This window comes from Aphelocoma coerulescens, chromosome 5 (genome assembly GCF_041296385.1).
Source record: "Aphelocoma coerulescens isolate FSJ_1873_10779 chromosome 5, UR_Acoe_1.0, whole genome shotgun sequence".
NCBI lineage: Eukaryota > Metazoa > Chordata > Aves > Passeriformes > Corvidae > Aphelocoma > Aphelocoma coerulescens.
Genome location: NC_091019.1, coordinates 52,608,499 through 52,624,423, shown reverse-complemented (window position 1 = coordinate 52,624,423; position 15,925 = coordinate 52,608,499).

The window sequence follows — 15,925 nt, the reverse complement described above, 5'->3', positions numbered from 1 at the left end:
TTCAGTGTTTTCTCAAGTCAGTCATAAACTTCTCCTGGGATTGGCCTCCCAGAGCGAGTAAGAAATAGGAAAATAATCTGTCACTCCTGTGGCAAGTTTATTGGCCTGGGGAAGCAAGTGAATAGAGCTGCTATGCTTTTTGCCTTGGAGTTCAGCAGCTCTTGCTGTGAAACTGGAAGAAATTGTACCCAGTTTCCAGAGCAACCAACTTTAGATGGTACAAATTGCCAAATTTCTGTAGGTAAGAGCTGCAGTTACAGAACATAAACACAAAACCTGACTTGGAAAAGCAGAACGGGCTCTACAAAGTTCACATGGGCTTAGTAACACTGGGCTAATTAGAGGTCTGATTTTTTTATTATTGATGCAATTATATCAGTCTAATCACTAGTGTGGGTGGTTTTTTAGAAGTAAAGTTTGTTTTCCTTTCCTCGTGGCAATATCTATAGCAGTATAAGCTGACAAGTGTTATGAATTTACATACACTGGCCATCATAACAGGGTCCAACCCTAGGATCCCACTGATTGTCGAGTCCAAGTGAAGGTTTCCAGTTCCTCTTTTGTTAGTTCTCAGGTTACATCTGTGTGCCTCAAGAGAGGGACCCCTTCCCCAGACCACTCCCCTCTGTGATACTGACACCACCCATCACCCATCCACACCTCATCACTTAATTCTGGTCAGTCATCTCTTGATTTCTTACTGGTTTTCACTGTTGCTGGGCTGGCCTTCTTAAGTTACCTCATTCCCTTGGAATTGTCTCCTTTGTCCTTACATTCTAGAAAACAAAAGGAACCAAAACATTTATACAAGGGAGAGTTTAATACCTGAACTGCAGTAACCATTCTAGTATCTTAAGGTGTAGAAGACAATCCAACAATAAAACTGGTTGAAACCATCTGTCTTGTCTTGTCTTGTCTTTTTTTCTTGTAGATGTTTTTGTGTCCCTGGTATAAATTTGGTAACCCATTCCTCTCCATCTTAGAGGCTGGTCATAGCAGGGACAGAGGAGGCAGACACAGCTAAATGCCTGCCAAACACTACTTCTGCTGGTGGCACAAAGTATTTCTAATATCGCATAGGTCTATTCCTAAGGGCTATTTCAATTGAGAGTCCTATTCATTCTTTCCCCCTCTCCTGAGGACTGTGAATGATACTGAATGTGTAGTTGTCACTGTGTTCCTAAACTTTCATACATGTTGTTTAGTATTCCTGCAGGAAAGGGAGAACCTCTGGCAGGTTCTTTTTCAGGTATTCCATATCTGGTAAGGATGCTTTAACCACTCCCAAGTAACAGTTTTCCTGGTGGGAAAAGCTTCTGTCCATTCTGAGAGCTGATCCATGATTGCCAGTGCTCATAAGAGGCATGTCAGCACAACCACTTTGCAGTCTTTGAAAATGGGGAAGACGATTATGATCATCCTTCAACCTCTCGTTTGTGTTTTGCGTTGGAAAACTTCCACCATGTGGGACAAGAACTCAAAATCCTTTTAACTGTCATATACATTCTGGGGACTGCCCACATTTTTTCAATCTGGTTAACAATTGCTATCATCTCTCCATGTATTTTATCATGAAACCACCTAGCCAAAGTAATTAAATACTTTCTTGGTAGTAGAATAGGTTATCCCCCAATAGTCCAAATTCCAGTTTCATCTTTCACAGCCTCCCAACTTTCCCATCGAACCCATTTGTCCTGAGTAATCTCTGCATATATTTGGGCTGCATTATTGATCTCTAATCAGCTGTCAGCAGAGGAAGTTATTATGGTTGCACACTCATTATAGGTTGTTGGACAGCAGCTTTAGTTGCTTTATCTGCCGATTCATTATTTGTTCTGCTTTTGCTGGATCCTTTGATTTGAGCTGGACAGTGCACTACAGCAATTTCCCTTGGAAGCTGAATGGCTTCCAACAGCATTCAGATTTCAGTTCCACTAGAAATATATTTTCTTGCTGAGGTAAGGAATCTTCACTCTTTCCAGGGCATACCCATTGCATGGCACACTCCAAAAACTTACTTAGAATAAGAATAAATGCTGCTGATGCCCCCACCAGGCTGCTCTTGCTAACGCAGTTAATTCAGCAAGGCTTGCAGAGGTTCTGCTTCAAGTACCTCTAGGTTTCTCATTACTGCATAGCCCACACATCATTTTCCATTCGCATAGCATAAGATCTGTTGGTGATAAGGGTTAGATTTGAGTTCCCTAGAAGCTGATCCAGCAGATCTTTCTGTGTGTACTCGGAGTGAAACACGGCCCTAGCACAATCATGACAGGGCTCATCATAGGGAGCAGGCAGTAAAGTTGCTGGATTCAAAACACTACATCTCTTTAAAATAACATTGTTCTCATTTAAGATCATTAAATTCTTTTCAATCATAGTGCTGAGCCGCTTGTGGGGACAATGCTTGCGTAGCATGTTGCTTCAAAATCAGTTTTACTTCGTGCGGTGTCGGGGTCTCCTCCCCCCGCCATGTAGCCCTGGGAGAGGGGCCCTGAGGGCACAGACACACGGGGATCCCCCGGTCAGCCTCGTTCCCCATTGGTTGGTTTGTGTTTCCCTGCGCGGGCAAGGACCCTCAGTCCAGACTGTGAGAGTCCCTCAGCAGAGCCCGGCCATGCGGCTGGGGAAATAAACATCTCTGAAACATCTACCAAGAATCTGTCCGTCTATATTTCTTTTCCACGGGACTCCTGGTTTGATACAGGCGTGTTACAGTATCCCCACTGTAACAGTGCGGGACATTCAGGGTTGGGGGGCGGCCGGGGGTGACGTTCCGCTGCTCTCTGCTGCCGCGGAAACGCGGAGCTCTCCCCGCGCAGGATCCGGCTCCGCCCGGCGCGGAGCCACGGGGCGGCGGTGTGCGCACACGTGGGAGGCAGGACTGCGCCCGCTGCTGCCTTGCTCCCGCTCGCGCTTAGTGCTAAGGGCTTGGAATAAGGATGTGGCATACGTTTACCAAATGATAAGTGAAAGTGAGCTGGGAAAAGTGTTGCCATCACAGATTCCAGAAGAAACAAGGAAGCTTCAGTGTTCTATCTCAACTACATCTTAGCCAAAAAAATGCAGCTTCCTTTAAGCCTTGAAACACGATTCCACATACTGTCTTACCTTTTTCTTCCTATTTCTCACACAAGGTTAACAAAAATCGCATTGATTTATTGGCAAAAAAAAAAAAAAAAAGAGAGGAATTAAGACCTGATATTTGGGGTACAAAAACCCAAGGACAGGTTTATCAAGTGGAAATTTCATGTTGTTTTCTTCTTTTTAAAATATGATCAATGTGAGCACAAAAATAAACATTTATCAGGAACTGTTTAATTAGAAAAGGGTACCACCATTTATCCCAGCACTGTTCTGTACACAAAAGTCTTGGTGTTACCCATAGCCAGGGACAACATCCTGCTTCGAATAAAGAAAATATTTGCCGTTTCCATTACATGACATTCATATTTTACTGCAATGCCTTGTTATTTGAAAACAAAACAAAACTAAATAAAAAATTAAAACCCTAGACTGGGAAACATTATCTAATGTATATCAATGGAAGCTGTCTTTGTTATTCCTGCATTTTTATTAAACTGTTCCTTACACAGGTGGTGAGACCAGAACTGAGTTTACAATGAATCCCAGAGCTGAGTTATGGTACAAGAGCAAACAGCCATGCACTGATTCCATTGCTAAGCAATCAATGCCATAAATTAACATTTCTGCTCCTTGGTGTACTTATATTTATGACCATTTTATATGCTCTGAAAAGCAAGTCAGGCACTTGTATTTATGGCAGTTTCCCCAGCAGAGAACTAATTAGAAACAGGTAATTTGTGTCCTAATTGGACAGGACACAGGTATACACAGGGCTGGTAAATGTGCCTTGCTCTACACAGCAGCCAAAGCAGAGGACTGAGGGAGAAGGCAGTTCAAGAAAAAAATTTCTGTGACCTTGCAATTACTAGAACTTCATGTTTTTCCTCTCTGCTTTGTTTTTAAACTATTAGCATAACCTTTCAACTGAGTTAATGTGAAAAGTAAACACTCATTTAGAAAAATTTATTAAATACCTTAGGGTGTGTGGAGGGAACTAGATTTGAGTGACAGCTTTATAAGAGGTGCATGCTAATTCCTGACAGCTCTCATTAGTTACTGATCCAGTACTATTAACACAGCCAGAACCACCAGGTGCAGACCAGGTTCCTGTATGCTTAACAAGCACTGAGCAAATGTTGTTCACATCCCCTAAGTTAGAACCTGTTTGGGTGCCAAATCATTTGTCATTTTAAGCCCCTGTTTGTTCAGCAGGCTGCATGGTATCTAGGGGATAGACAGGTATCTTCCTCCGTTAATATCTGGTGACTGGTGAGTATCAGGCATTGTGTCTGTGTGCCCTTTGCAGAAAAATTCCATGACCCTTCAAAAACTTTTCTTGGGTTTTGAAAGGAAGCCATGAAATTCAAAAGGCTGCTGCTGCTGTGAGTAGTAAACAGGTCTTCTCTCTGCTTTAGCCACTGGTTTTATTCATCCTGGCAAATCTGATAGTACATTTTTCCCTAGCCAGCATGAAATTTAAAGTAAACAAATTCCCTTTGGTGTTGTATTATAAAGTGCATAGCACATTGCAGCAGTGGATACATTGAGGGGTAAAGCTGGTGCAGTGATTAACTCCTGTACTAGTGTCACACAGAGGTCTTTTATGGACATACAGTTTTGTCCCATGTACAAAACTTAACCAGAGTGATGCTGCTGCACAAACAGTGGTTATCCTCCTTATGGAATCCTGCCTTCTCCTTGCAAGAGGGAAAGGAAGAGCCTTGCTCTCCTCTCAGTTCTGCTTCAGGATCTCGTACCTCAAAGTCCCTCACCACTGCCTGTAGTTACCACCCACGTTTCTGCCTTGCTTCCCTGTGCATTATCACTATAACAATCCCTCTTCTCTTTTTATATTTTCAGCCTTCCTTGTATTTATTTGTTCAGTTATTGCATTAAACCAAATCTTGCCAGGTGTTGTTGCATTGCAGTGATTGAGAATACAAGGAGAGGTCCTGAAAGATGATAAATACTCATAGCAAAAACATCTGTTACCTCTTGTTAACATGATGTAAAACAAAAATCACAATAGGAAAGTGCTGCTTGAATTTAAGACACTAATGCTAGGGAATTCCTACTCTGGGTGATGTATTTTCTTCAGTGTCTTCCTCTTTCAAGCAAAATGCTCTGTGCCTGTCTGTTTGCTCATCTCTGAAAAGCATCTCTTCCTTAGCTCTTTTCCCAGCATGCAGGAGCACACTAAGAGAGGGATTAAGCTTGGCCTTTCTCCTGTTAATCCAGCACTAATGCAATAGCTATTTATATTGCCAAAACCTTCCACATTTTATCTCCTGGACAGCTGGCATACCTTGAAACACTGACTGCTGTTCCCATCGCCCTCCCACTGGCCATGGCTGAGTTTGTGCTGGTGGCTGCTGGCTTCTGCCAGCACCCACCTGTACCTCCCACAGCACAGAGAACCAAAATGGGGCAGGACTTGGGAGAGACCAAAGCACTAACAGAAAAAGAGAAAGAAGGGGTTTTCACAGGACAGTTGAGTTTGCTTCAGATCTACATTGTGCTCCACCAGCCACAGCTGTAGGACAAGTAGGACAGTTTCCTGGAGTCTTGCTGATTTGTTGAAGTATTACCTTTGCTCACATTCTGTCTCATTTTCTGCAGCTGTTCATTGCTCCTTGGCTTGTTTCACCACAGGACACAGTTTCTGGTCAAGCAGCTGATGCACCCGGCTGTTTGTAAGGCAGAGCTGCAGCCTCATCTGGAGGTGCAGCTGCAGCAGTGCTCTGCTTAGCATGTTACTCACCATGTAAGGACGGGGTCAGCTGCTCTGCCCATAAATACAGCAGTCTGGCTGGGCTGCCTGGTGCTGTTTGTCTGGCACACTGAAAGCATCATGTGGCAATAAAGATATCTCAAGCTGCTGCATGTAGCAGCTTTGGCATGCTCTTGAGGTTCCCACCAAAACATCGGCACTGTTTGTAGTTTTATTTGGTAGGTGACTCTCTGGTTCTGCCTCTGGTGTCAGGCAGAGCTCATGGACAGCTTCTCTGGCCAGGTGGCAGGCCTGCCTGAGCCACGCTCCTGTCTCCTGCAGGAGGCAGCAGGCTCCGTATTTCAGAGTGTACTGATCCTCTGCAAACATCAGAGAAGGACTGTTCTGTAATCCTTAAGCCTTTTTGTGTCTTCTGAAGCCCTACAGATGCGATGCCAGGTAAAATGCTCTATTCTATTGGATTGGGAAAAGAATTCAAAACTCTGGCATCTTGTTTAAACCATTAATAGTAAAATTCAGGCTGAATAAAATTGGTGGATTGGGGGGGTGGATTATTCAGGGCTGTTTTTGGGGGTTGTGGGGTTGATTTTTTTCTCTCCTGTGTTGTGGAGTATGATTGGCATTTAGGTGAAAATGTAGGATCACAGAATTGCTTGAGTTGGAAGGGACCTTAGCAATCATCTAGTTCCTGCCCTCCTGCCATAGGCAAGTACACCATCCACTAGACCAGTACCTAATGGGCCCTACAAGAAATTTTAGATTAGCTATTAGGAAGAAATTCGTTCCTATGGGGGTGGTGAGGCACTGGAACAGGTTACCCAGAGAAGTTGTGGATGCCCCACCACTGGAAGTGTTCAAGGCCAGAATGGACAGGGCTTTAAGCAACCTGGTCTAATGGGATGAGTCCTTGCCCATGGCAGGGGGGCTGGAACAAGATGATCTTTAAGATCTCTTCTGACCCAAACTGGTCCATGATTCTGTGAACTAACAGGCCAGCGTTCATCTCTCCCTGGTGTTCAATGTCACAATGATCGCGTGCCTATGGATGCAATAGAGCTCGTGCTGCTTCCGCCTCAGATGTCTCTGGAGCCAGCTACACTCATCAGCAAGCAGCCACCTCAGCCCCACTGTCTCCAGCGCAGCAGGGGCCGCTCCTGGGGACATTGCGGCAGCGGGGCGGAGCAGGCGCTGGCTGCACCGGTGCGCTGGGAGAGCCGCAGCCAGCCCGGGCTGTGCCTCCCGCATCCTCCCTCCCTCCCTCCCCAGGAGCCAACCCTGGGCCTCTGCAGCCGAAGAGGCGTAAGGGATTGTGAGCAGGGTCATGGTGAGGCACCCACGTAATTCCCTCTGCTCCGTCAGCCACTGGGAGAGGTGTCCCTGGACAGGCTTATGCATCTGTAAAGCTCCCTCCTTTTGGTTCATGAGTGAAATGAGGAGCACTGGATATCTGCACTACCCCTTTTACTTGGCCCAAACCTGCATTTTTTTGCTAACTCATTTGTCTCAGCAACAGAGATGAAGACTAGAGTTTACCTCATGTAAGTCCACAGAATCTTTCAGCTATTTGTTCGTGTGCCCTCATGTCATTCTGGGTATGTTTAGTCCTGGGAATGACAGTAATCACAGTTGTCCTTTATGTCCTACCCAGTGAGGCAGGCTGAAGGAAACTGGAAAACTTCTGAGCCAAACAGTGGTGTGAAGCAAGCAGATGTGGGTCTAGACAGCGAGGACTGGCATTTTGTAATCAGATGGACAAACCCAGTTACTGTCTCAAAGCTGTCAAGACACAGCAGTTCTGGATTGTCTTCCCCATTTGCCTCCTGCCTGAAACAAGGACTGTTTAACTCTCCTCACTTTTGTTCATAAATAGTCTCAGCAGACACTTCTGGGTCTCTCTTCTGGAAATCTCACTCAGATGCTTCAATCATTGGTACTTACACTCTGTAGATACCTAATTGTGATGCTCTCACAGTCTGAGACCAGCTCTCCATTTAAACTGGTTAGCTGTGTGTAGATCTTTGTGGGGCAGCAGCAGGGCCATGAGGATCTGGGTGCATGCAATGGTGTGCAGTGGGGCAATTCACAGGCATGACCCAGAGGTGACATTTTTACCCTCTGTTGGGCTTCCTCCAAGAAGCTGGAACAGCTGAATCCCAATTGGCTCAAGTGGGTAATGACCTGGGCTAGATTAAATCACGCCCCTGGTGCAGGCTATGGTGAGCAGTGGAAAGCAGGAATCTTGATGGGAGCTGGAGGAAGGTGGTGGGGAACAGTAGGTGAGGAATAGGAGCACCTGGCTGCCACTGCACATCACCCAGAGCTGCTTGGGGCCAGTGCAATTCCATTGCATTTTACACTGCACGGGTTAAAGAAAGGTGCAAAGAGGAGAGCGAGACATTTCTGAGTTTTGTTCACTTAACTGTCAGAGCTCCTGATTTCCACCAGAGGAACTATGTCATGGTGGAATGGGCATGGGCATCTTTCTGCCTCTGCAGGTCTGTCACAGAAAGAAAGACCACAGCAGGTCCAAACATTTGGTCTTCTTATAGAAGAAGGACTTAGTGTGGCCTAAAGAAAAAAATAAGAAAATAAAAAATTTTATGTGGCAGTTTAGAGTTTTAATTTTAATCCTTCCAAGCATTGTGGTAGAAGAGGAAAAACCAGGGAAAATATTGCTGAAATAGAACATTTCATTCAGTGGAAAATTCTGATTTAATTTCTGAAAACATGAAAGACTGCAGTCAAAACAGGAGCTGTCATGCTGCTGAGAAGTCACATTTTACATTTGCAGCTGTCATTCTTGTCTTAGCACTGAGATCCTGAGGGGACCCCTCAGCTTCCTTTTCCTGGGAGGTGCTGGCCTTGCTATTTGCCAGAGAGAGAGTGATCCTGGCCTCTAAGGAAAGCTGAAGGATACAGGGAGCAAAGTGCAGCTCTAGTCTACAGACCCTGTGACTTTCATTTTCCAGGTATTTACATAACCGTTGTAGTATCTGAAGGGTCAGTTTCATTTTCTATCAAACCCCACAGTTTCAGAAAATCTTGTTTACATCTCAGAAGCAGTTTCAGCATTAGTGGTGCCTATTAACAGTTAATGAGTTAATAAGATTCACTCCAGGACTGGTGCACAACAGACTTTTCCATGTACCCGATGCTTTGTCCCCTCTTCTGCACACTGATAAACATGAGAGGAGAGACCCATGAAGCAGTTCTGGGTGAGGACACTCCAAGTAAAGAGAGGGGGCCAGGAGAAGGACAGAGGCAGCCATACAGGAAGCATGCAGTCACTTTTAAATCCTGCTTTTTCAGTCCTAGTTAAGCTGATCACATAAGATGTGATGCTCTCCCTGGTAAATGAAATCTTGCAGAGCTCTGTGGCACTGCTTGTCCCTTCCCAGCAAATCACACTGTCCCTCAGCTGACAGAACTGGACAGAGTTACCGGGGTCATGTTTCACATGCACAAACTGTTCTTCAATCATGTCTCTTAACCCATCAGCAACAGGAGCACTTGTCTTCCTCAGGTCTTTAAACACATTCTTACTTTCTTTTTTATTTTACTGTACTACTTAATTTGTGGCAGACTGATCTCCTGACTTTGTCCTGGTTGGTTGTATAGACAGTTGTTATAAAGGGGGTGTTTTTTAAAGGTTTCTAAGCTGTGAACTGTGCTTTGGTAACTCCTACTTATCAAATAATATCAGCTTCCAAATACTATTGAATTGAGCCTTCAACACCAAAGGAAAATCCATGTCCTTCTCCAAATGAGCACAGGTGATGTGGTTTCAGTGATTTGTATGGGTTTTATTTATACCTGTACAAACCACAGGAGTACTGGTTCATTCTGGGTCTTTATCCATATGGCAGCACTATACGTAGTAACTGTGGTATCATAAAATCATTCAAAAATCTGAAATGTGGAACTTAACAGAATCTGGGGTGACTGAGTTGGGTTGAGAGAGGTGACTCCCCCTCTCTACTCCATTCTCTTGAGACTCTACCTGCAGTACTGCAACCAGCTCTGGGGGCCCCAACATCAGAAGGACATAGACCTGTTGGAGCGAGTCCAGAGGAGGGACACAAAGCTGATCAGGAGGACTGGAGCACATCTCCTGGGAAGTCAGGCTGAAAGAATTGGGGTTGTTCAGCCTGGAGAAGAGAAGGCTCTGGGGAGACCTTATAGCACCTTCCAGTACCTAAATGGGCTCAAAAAAGCTGGAGAGGAGCTTTTTACAAGGGCATGTAGGGATAGGACAATGGCTTGAAACTGAAAGAGGCCAGGACTAGATTAGATATAGAGCAGAAATTCATCCCTGTGAGGGTGGTGAGGCACTGGCACAGGTTGCCCAGAGAAATTGTGGATGCTCCATCCCTGGAAGTGTTCAAGGCCAGGTTGGATGAGGCCTTGACCAACCTGGTGAAGTGGAAGGCATCTCTGCCTCTGGCACAGGAGGTTGAAACTAGATGATCTTTAATGTCCCTTCCAACTCATTCCATTTCATTCTATGAATTAACTGCTACATCACACTTCTTTGAAAGAAGCAATTGTTATTAATTTACCAATGGACTGACTGGACATGGGGCTGTGGTACAACAGGAGAAAAGGTGTCACTTTCATCCTCTGTGTGATCAGAAGAAATTTCGTTCAATACATCCTTCAGTGCAGTCCAGTGAGCAGCCCAGTTCCACCCAGCCCACTATCCCATGCTTTGGATGAAGAGCTATCTTTACCACATGCCCACTGGAGAGCATGGGGGAACCAGAGACAAGCCTCTCACCACAAGTGCCTACCCAGGGCCCTGTCATCAGGCTGAGAGGCAAAATGACATCTCATGGCAGTACCTGGGCAAGAGCAAGATGGAGGCAGTTGCAAGCCCTGCTTCTGCAGCTACCCATTGAGCAGCTCAGGATTCATGAGGTGAGAGGGGAGGAGGATCTGCAGCACAGTGGTGGGACATTTTGGAGAGCATGTGTGAATCTGAACTCTCTGCTCTGGACACAGCTCCACACCTGCCAGCCAAGGCGCCAGTGGGAGCTCTTACTGCCACTTGCCTACCTGTCCTAAAAGTTGACATCCTTGGCACCAGTACTACTCTTTGTTGAGTTTGGCAATAAGCATGGGGCATGAACTGTTCTCAGCTGCTGTCCCACAGGGCTTTTACTAGCTGGGGATAATTTTTTGTGAGTCAAGGAGGGCTGGTCTTGACAAGTGGTTTGATGCCAGCGCTATTAAGGCTGATGCTACCTTTGGACTGAGACAAAAGACAAGGGGTTTGATGCTAGATCTGAAAGAACTTTATGCTGCCTGCAATGAGTGCCTCCAGCTTCATCTGCTGGTGAGTCACTTAGGAGTGTCTAATTCCATGACTCTTAGGAAACAAAACTTCACCAACCAGCTCTTCTGTTTAGAACGGTGTGAGGGAGAACTCAAGGGTTTGGTTCCCTGCAGCCTGGTGCAAAGCAGTGTCAGATGCTTTCTTTCCAGTTTGGTAGGGTTTTCTAGCAGGCTTGCCCTACTGTACAGATTTGGCAGCTTGCAGGAAAACTGAATGGAACATGCTGTTATGTCACTGGAAATCCTGGGTAAGGTATTCACCAAGCATAAGTCAGTAGAGCCCCTGTGTTTCATAGGTAGTGAATAATTTCTCATGGAGTGATGCATGTGGTGATAATACAACATAGCCTGTGTTACTGGCCAGTAGCAAAGTACTGCATTGAGATCAGTGATTCTGGGTTTGCATCTTTCCCTTTTTTGTTCCTCCATTGCTATTCACATGTTCTGGCCCTGGAGAGCCTCTGTTCCTGATGCCCTCCTCTACCACCCCTGCAATGAGGAGCCTGCCAGACTGGATTGTCATCAAGGAGGGAGTGTAGGAAGGAGGACTAGCAAAAGAGAATTGCACCCCACTCTCTTCTTTTGGCTTCTGGTGCTCTTGGAGCTACTGGGTTGTCTCAGCCTTTGAATAATGGACTGGGAAGGGCACTGTGGGCACTGGGGAGACAGGGTGAGGGCCAGTTTCAGCACAGGCTTGTTCAGCTCCAGGTTCAGGGGAAGTTTCAAGGGACTAGTGTAAATCTGATGGGCAAAGTGAGCTAGTGAGGAGCTAGTGTAGGGAAACAGAGGCCAAAAACCTCTGAACCCCACTGGCCTCACCCTGAAAAGATTCTGAAGTACCATAATATGGTATTGTCACTGTGAGTGATTCCAGTAACACCTTCTTTCTCCCAGAGAAGAAGGAACGAAAAGGAGGGGTCTTGCACTAATTTCAAAGTGGATGCCCTGAATCAGAGTGCACCAAAACGTACATTAGTCCCATTGATTCCCATCATGATCAGTGTAATGTCAATATTTTCTATTACCAGTGTGTTTCCATTATGCAGCAGTTAATCTACTTCTACCAAGTTGGATATGCAGGGAAAAGAAATTAAAAAGAACATTAGAAGAATTAGTTAAGAAAACCAGATAGCCTAATGTTGAGGTTCTCAATTTTAAAAGCAGCAGTACATTAATCTAAAAGAGTGCTGTGTGAATGCTTTCCACTTTTTCTCACCCAATTGTATTATTCCATCACTACCCACTGGTAACTTGTTTTGTGCCTTCTTGGTAGCATCTTGCACTGAGTCTGGTCTCCAACACTGAATGACAACATTCCGGATTCATCTGTCTGTGTCACTAAGTGTATGATAGGAATCTTTTCAGAAGTAAATTCTAGTGATGAAAAGGAGAGGATTCCTCTGCAGGAAACCATTAATTGCTTTAAGTGCCCTCCTAATCTACAGGATTTGAGTTACAGTTCTACTCTCCTCAGCCTGTGCCCTCACCATAGCATTGTCACGGGGCTGTGCTGTGCCTTGCAGGCATGTGCTGTAGCCAGGAATGCAGGCAGAGTGAATCAGAGTAAGTGGAGGAGTCTGTTTATGTACACTATTAACTAGTCCTGGCCAGTACTCGGATTATTTATTGTTATTATCATATCCGACCTTCAGGATTTCTTGCCCTTGCTATGAAATGCATGTAGACACAGTCTAGGTCCACAGTCTGAGATTTGAGACTATAAAGGTGAACTGATTTCCTCCTTCCTCTTTACTTTTGCAAGGTCAAATAATTTGTCTTGTCTCAGTAGGGCCAGGATTTCAACTGAAGGTTGAGAGACCCGATGCAAGGTTCAGGGTTAGACCCAAAGGGGTCACATCTTGGGAACTGTCTGGATGCTATTCTTGTCCCTTACCTCTGACCAAGCACTTCTCCATGTCTCTGTTATCTCTGTGCTAAGACAGGATTATTCTGTTAAACCCCTTTATTATAGGGCTTTGGAAAAGGCTGGAGAAAACTCTTGAAATACTAATGGAAAAACCACGGCAGTTTTCACTTTCTAGAAATGTCCATATACAGCTAAACTTAGGCAGTCTCCAAGTGGATTTATTTATTCAAGCAGATTGCATGCTCCATGGCTTTCTCCAACAATACTCCATTCCCTAGGTTTACATTCCCAGGGGCTGAATCCTGAAAAATCAGTTTCGAAGATCATGTTGTGACATATCTTGGCCAAAAAGTTCCAAGTCTCCCTGCCCTGGATTTATGACCTGTCTGTTGTCAGATCACGTAATAGGAGCTGAATCCACCAGCATTGTTAGTGTTGCAGACTGGCAGCAAGATGAGACTGGTAACATGGTTTGTGCAATGTGCACACCACACAGGCATAGGTGGACGTGCTGCTGGTGATATGTAGCCCTTTCTAGCACATTTCCCCCAGTATTTCCATTGTTTAATGTATCTATTAATTTTCAGAGAAAAAGTGAGAGGTGGAGAAATATTGCTCTTTGTGAGGAACTTGAAGCATGGCATGATGTCACATTTTCCTAGTCTCTTCGTAGCTTTGCTGGTGGAGCTGAGAGACAGTTTGGGCTCCCTGTTGCTGGCTGTTTGTAGTCCTGCTGTCATCAGCAATGCTGCCAATCTGAGGGGGACTGCAGCTGCCAGAGTGCTTTGGTGAGCAGGGCAATTCCCCAGGGGTTTAGATGACATGGGAGTGTGTATAGTCCTCATGGTGGAGTGCCACAGACATGCCATACTCAAAGTTTGTTACTTACCTGCCTCATACTCAGGCCTGATGAAAATCCCACCTCCTTTACCAGGGGTGCATATGATGGGGTGTCTGGCAGTAGCCTGACTTGCTACCTAGTTCTGCCCTGGCACAAAAGCCCTGCATGAATTTCTGCTCCCTACAGTGAGTTGAGGATTGCCAAATTCCCAGAAAATGCCATTCTTCCCATGCTGACAGAGCAGGGCTTCAGCCCAGTACAGATCCCTTTGGGAGATCCTCTCTTTCTTCTGGCAGCTAGCCAATGACACTGATGCTTTTATCCCTGTTCCCATTTCCTCCCTGTGACTGGCTGGCCTTGTGCAACCTGCTCACCTGCTGTCTGAAATGACCTTTCTCTTGGGTGGTGTGTAACTCCAGCTCTTTGTTTTCTTCCACAAGATGCTGCCCTTCTTCTGGAGTGGGAAACTCACTCATCAGCATCTGGATGAAGAGAGCAGAAAGCTGACCCACTGTTGTGTCTCTCATTTGCAGAGCAACTGCCAGCTCTGGTGGCTTCCAGTTACCAAATAGCTCTCTTAGTGACTCCAAGAGTCTTTGCAAATTTGCCAATCCTGCTTCTGGGGCTGGGCGGAGACAAACATAGGCTGGGCTGCTCCACAAGTGCCAAGGCTCTGCTCTGTGCAGCTCTGTCCTTGCTGGCAGGACCAGCTCCTTCTCTCACTGTCAATACTGAGGTAAACCTCGAGCAGCTCTGGCATCAGCACTCAGTGATGAGATTAGTGCCACCCGGACACAGCCCATGGCCAATGGGCACCACTGGAGCCTCCCTGGGACCTGGCCTGGAGTACTGATCAGATCCAGGGCAGTAATATGAGGAGACAGGCTTTTTGGGGCTGCTTTCTCTCCCAGCGAGGGCATAGTTCCTCAGTTTATCCCAATTAAAATAATAAATAAGGATGATTGATTGAACCAAAAATATCGTATTTGTTTAATCATAGAAATCAGCCTCAGTAGCAACATTTTGTAAACACGTGTCAAAAATAGGCTTCAGTCACCATGTTTGTGTATCACCGTGGCCTGGATTGCACTTGGCCACCTTCCAGGAACCCACTTGATATCCATGAGAGATTCCAAGAGGGAGGGTATCCAGGCTGTGCATGGCCACTGACACCGCTCAACTGACAAAAGGGATTTTCTTCTTCCCTGTTCAAATGAGGGAGATATATTTTATATTTATGGTCAGCAATAGCTGAAGAAATGTTCCCCTGTTCAGCTGTTACATGTGAGTCTAAAGAATTCTTGCAAGATGAAATTCAGCACAATGAAGCAGTTGATTTTTAGATGGTGTGACTCGACCTAAATACCACCCTATAAACCATAAATAACCTGCTTAATAACATTACCATTTTTATGGTATCATGTTCCCATAGCGTGGCTTCAGGGTCATGCTGGTTTATTTTTGTGGTCATCTGACTGGATGAATAAATTCTTTTTCAAGATCTGGTTTGTAGGTGAGTCTTGTGTTTCCTGATGATAGTTCATATCCTGGGTTCCCAAACATGTTCTGAATAATCGGTAAAGGACAAAGGGAAATGAACCACAAAGTGGATAGAGGTGCCACCTACCATCTATCACATACACTATGGTCCTTTCGTGGCATGGTAGGAGCCAAATCCTACTGATGTACAGACTTCTTCCTGCAGGATTCTTATGGACCTTTTAGGAAATGAATGCACCTTACAAAGTCCACGAAGGACCAGGACCTCTGCATAACAACCTAATCTCACTTTTGGGGGGTGCATCTAGTAGTGGAAAGAGATTCAAAATGACTAATTAGGAGCACTTGTGTCTCAGCTCTCAGTTTGCTCTCCTCTACCACATCTGAAGGTCATCTCAATAGTGAAGAATTCCAAAATTGGAAATTGGGAGTGATTTGTGCTTGTCTGGTTTTAAATGTGGGAGTTTCGCATTTTCAGGTGCACCTGCAGGTTTCCCTGCTACTTTGAAGAGACTTGAAATAGACTCCCGAGGAAAAAAACCACACTGTCTTCTTTCCCACTCAC